General features: G+C 41.5%; 1 protein-coding gene and 1 long non-coding RNA gene across 2 annotated transcripts in view; both read left to right on the top strand.

Moving 5' to 3' along the window:
* Positions 1-5000, top strand: part of pax2b (paired box 2b) — a 46287-nt gene that overhangs the window by 20597 nt on the left and 20690 nt on the right. The gene's annotated exons all lie outside the window — the stretch shown is intronic.
* Positions 4582-5000, top strand: part of LOC115152752 (uncharacterized) — a 469-nt gene continuing 50 nt past the window's right edge. The window contains exons 1-2 of the long non-coding RNA XR_003867565.1: positions 4582-4770; positions 4804-4993. This is a non-coding gene — a long non-coding RNA (uncharacterized LOC115152752). The remainder of the gene's footprint in view (positions 4771-4803; positions 4994-5000) is intronic.

The raw sequence follows: 5000 nt of genomic DNA, 5'->3' as shown, positions 1-5000 counted from the left end.
TAATAGTACTAGTAGTGGTAATAGTAGTAGTAGTAGTAGTAGTAGTAGTAGTAGTGGTCGTAGTAGTACTGTAGTATCAGTGACTCTGAGCTGAAAGATGGTACTTTACTTTATGAGATAAAACATGTAGCTACAGCAGTAGCAGCCGTCATTCATCTTATTGTGCTGAGTTAGCAGGTGATACAGGATACGTCCCAAATTACACCCTATTCCCTATGTAGTGCACTATTGGTCCTGGTCAAAAGTACTACACTATAAAGGAAATATGGAGCCATTTGGGACGTAGCCACAGTAAGAGGACAGGGGGGACTTAGCTGTTTTGTCACTTTGTTCGACAAGGACCTTTGATGTCAGCACATCAATGCTATGATTGCGTACTACAGAGCTGAACTGGCAAGGTCTCTACCAGTCATTGCCACCCTCTGCAGGAGAGAGAATAACCGCTGGTTTCTCGCTGCTGGTTTGTCCTTGTTGTGATTCGTGACTTGGGTTTCTTTTTTTTTTTTTGCAAGAAACAGCCAATATTTTCTTGTGGTACTTTTAAATCTAGACGAGTAATTTGCTGCTTTTGTAAATACACCATGACGTTGTCTACTGTCTGACTACATGACACTGAGATCTCTGTCTCTGTCTCTGTCTCTCTCTCTCTGTCTCTCTCTCTCTCTCTCTCTCTCTCTCACTCTCTCTCTCACTCTCTCTCTCACTCTCTCTCTCTCTCTCTCGCTCACTCTGTCATAGTTAATGACTGCCTTGCTAATTGAAATATTGTTTCATTGTTGCCACGGTTATTACCAAGAAGAAGGTTAAGTTTACTGAAAGTTTACGATTACTGTCGGGCCGCAAGATTAATATACAGAGCTTTTATTAAAATTCATATAATTATGCATCAAGTCATCAAAGGGTTTCTGCGCGGGGGAGGGGGAGGACAGAATGATTGAAAACTGTAGTGAGCAGTGAGCGAGGAACGAGTGTCCGGGCCCCTTCTCAAATGATAACCCAAACAGCAGCCTTATGAGAAAAGAAAAGAGCCTTTTCTCATTAATATGTGGGTGGGAGGTAGATCTCCCTGTAAGTCAGGCCTCGTGAGAAGAGAAGGTGTGTGTTTGTCCTTTGTGCTGCTGGTATGAAGGCAGGGCCTGGTCAGCCGAGGCCATGGTTGGGCAGGGGGCTTTGTTTGCACCTGGGTGGCTGTTTTACACTAGAGGCCTACAGAAAGGTCTCCGATGCTTTAGAATGTAAAAACAAAATACATAAAACAGGAAATAGAAAGTGAAAATGTGTCATTCTTGTGCTCTAAATGATGTTTTAACTCGTATTTTTAGATTGTGAGATGATTTATTTTGGACTTATAAATGTGAATAGTTGTAGATGAATGGTGGAAGTATTGACTTCCTGTTTCTGACAGTTTTCTGACTAGTGCCACTTCTTGGTTTTCCCTTGGTGGCTGTTTCTACTGTGGTAATAATTGTAATGTATTTTACTCAGGTATTTGAGGTTTTTAGCTTCTCTGTAATGACTCAGTATTACAGTTTACTTTCAAACAATAAGCCCAGTGCAGCAAGAGGAATCCAAGCCAAGCAACAGCAAAAAACTACTCAATTATCTTTTGCATTTAGGCTGAGATCCAATTTCAAATTAATTGTGCTTTTACGGGGCTGGGGAAAGAAGTAGGGAGATTATGTTTATCCTTAAAATGTTTTCTAACACCAATTAAAATGACTGCCGTTATTGATCTTGTTGATTTTATGTCCCTCGGAAAATTTGCATAATCTATTAAAAATGAATGATTCATGAAGTGCTCATTGCCAGTTTAAAGAGATCGTAGGAATTCTCTGTAGCTCGATCCCAAATGGCACCCTATTCCCTGTATAGTGCACTACTTTTGACCAAAGCCCATAGAAAGTAGTGCACTACATAGGGAATAGGTTGCCATTAGGTTGCCACAGTGACCTGAAAGGGGCTTGAGAGAGATATAAATCTATTGTGTCCTCTGCTTCCTATTCTATTAGAGCTCTCAGAAGTACCTGCAGGGGAGGCCGCTCCAATAAGAAAGGGATTTAAGGCATTGTGCTTCATCATTGAAATTCATGCAGAGGCTAAAAGCCCCACTTCCATTATAACTGTGTTCTTCTTCCTCTCCTCTATATTAATACCATATTACCTGCTAAATAGTCCCTATTACCACAATAAAAAAAACACCCACCAAGGAGCTCCCTTGAATATGTGGAAGGGACGATCAAAAATGGTGTGGTAATTTATATTGTTGATATGGGAAGTTATTTATTTGATTGATTGTCCTTAGAGAGGGATGGTATCCTTCATCCTCTCAACCTTATTACTGTTCATTTAAACGGCTTCAAATATCAAATAAGATGTTTGTTTTTTTTCACGGGGTAAACATGATGAATAGGAGAAGGAAAGGCCAATTTGGAAGTGTTTGTGTGTTTAGTATAATAAGTGAGGGAGAGATTAGTGAAGATACAACCTAACTGTCCTGCAGTTCCTAGATCAGCTTGTGTTTCCTTGATCCTAAACAGTCACTCCAGTAGCAGTGGTCTTGATTAGGTTACTGAGGCTTCTGAAGGCCAGTCCCCTGGGCTTTTCAAGTGGAGTTCTACACATGGCTATAAACTAGAGCTGACCGAGCGGCCGCCCGGCTGCATACGGAGAGGGGTTGCATCCCAAATGGCACCTTGTGTCCTGTATAGTGCACTACTTTAGCGGCACACACAGGGCTCTGGTCAAAAGTATTGCACTATACAGGGAATAGTGTGCAATTTTGGATGCACACGAGACTCTTTACCCAGAATCCCTGCTGGGCCTGCCAATGGGAGACTCCCAGAGTGCATTGGTAGGTGTCAATGACGCCTCCCCCACACCTTCTCTTCATCCCTCACTCCTCTGCTCCTCTCTGAGCCCTAACAGGTGCTCCTGAGGAGTGAATTGTCTGTAATAGGTGGATGATTTGTTGATTAGACCGTCCAGGAGGAAGGGCAGTGGACAAAACCAGCAGAGGTGAGTTTCCTGGAAGCTTCGTAGCACTGAAATCCTCCTTAATCCGTTGTCTACGACCAAAGATGATCTTAGTGCTGTACAGCTGTTGGGGGAACACCTCACACCAGATCTCTCAGTTGGTGCACTGAGAGAGTGACTGAGAGAGTGACTGAGTGAGTGACTGAGAGACTAACTGAGAGAGTGACTGAGAGAGTAACTGAGTGACTAACTGAGAGAGTGACTGAGAGAGTGACTGAGAGAGTAACTGAGTGACTAACTGAGAGAGTGACAGAGAGTGACAGAGAGTGACTGAGAGGGTGACTGAGAGACTGACTGAGTGCTGCTAGTGTGGAGTAGAAAGAAACCCTGAAGACTTGGAATGCATCCCAGATGGCACCCTATACCCTATATAGTGCACTATCTGGTCAAATGTAGTGCACTAATAAGAGAATAGGGTGTTTATTAGGCCAAAGCACATCAGGAACAGGCAGAGAGAGAGAGGCACGTTCCCTCCCTGACTGGTTGTTGATCGCTGCTCACTGGACACGTCCCTGGAACACTTCCCTGATGTCTCTGTGACCTGGTGACAAACTGCTCCTCTACCCTGCTCTCCCTGCAAGCTCTCCTGGGACACATCCCTGATGTCTCTGTGACCTGGTGACAAACTGCTCCTCTACCCTGCTCTCCCTGCAAGCTCTCCTGGGACACATCCCTGATGTCTCTGTGACCTGGTGACAAACTGCTCCTCTACCCTGCTCTCCCTGCAAGCTCTCCTGGCTCTGGAATTAATTATTATTTCGTCTTCACACAAAGCAAACTAACCTTTGAGCACACATTTGGTAATGAATGACTTTCACCGCCGTGATGCTGTGTTGGGGGAATTAAACCAATTTGGCTCCCCAAACATTCTTTACTTAGTTGTAATTAATTAGGGAGCAGAGATTTTTGGGCTGGTGATAAATTGCTTCATTCTGCATACGGGAGAAAATGGAGGTCAAAGATGGAGATTTTTTCAGTTGTTGTTGTTGTCGTAGCGATACATGAAGGTTGTTCCTGTCGTGCTAAATTTAATACTCCCATTTTCCTAAAAAAATAGTAATTTTGTAACAAAATGACTTTGTTGCCGTGCCAAATAAAAAGAAGGTCAACTACGGAGGTTTTTCAGTCAGTCGTTCGGAGAAGAACAAGCTGAAGTCAGTAAATACAGACGTTGACAAATATGTTCTGGACAGACGACTCTATAGGTTATTTTATAATATGTTCTGGACAGACGACTCTATAGGTTATTTTATAATATGTTCTGGACAGACGACTCTATAGGTTATTTTATAATATGTTCTGGACAGACGACTCTATAGGTTATTTTATAATATGTTCTGGACAGACGACTCTATAGGTTATTTTATAATATGTTCTGGACAGACGACTCTATAGGTTATTTTATAATATGTTCTGGACAGACGACACTATAGGTTATTTTATAATATGTTCTGGACAGACGACTCTATAGGTTATTTTATAATATGTTCTGGACAGACGACACTATAGGTTATTTTATCATATGTTCTGGACAGACAACTCTATAGGTTATTTTATCATATGTTCTGGACAGACGACTCTATAGGTTATTTTATAATATGTTCTGGACAGACGACTCTATAGGTTATTTTATAATATGTTCTGGACAGACGACACTATAGGTTATTTTATAATATGTTCTGGACAGACGACTCTATAGGTTATTTTATAATATGTTCTGGACAGACGACTCTATAGGTTATAATATGTTCTGGACAGACGACACTATAGGTTATTTTATAATATGTTCTGGACAGACGACTCTATAGGTTATTTTATAATATGTTCTGGACAGACGACTCTATAGGTTATTTTATAATATGTTCTGGACAGACGACTCTATAGGTTATTTTATAATATGTTCTGGACAGACGACACTATAGGTTATTTTATAATATGTTCTGGACAGACGACTCTATAGGTTATAA

The sequence above is a fragment of the Salmo trutta genome, chromosome 18 (genome assembly GCF_901001165.1).
Source record: "Salmo trutta chromosome 18, fSalTru1.1, whole genome shotgun sequence".
In the NCBI taxonomy this organism is placed as follows: Eukaryota; Metazoa; Chordata; class Actinopteri; order Salmoniformes; family Salmonidae; genus Salmo; species Salmo trutta.
The sequence above is the reverse complement of the archived record's forward strand: the minus strand, read 5'-3'. Positions and strand labels throughout refer to the sequence as shown.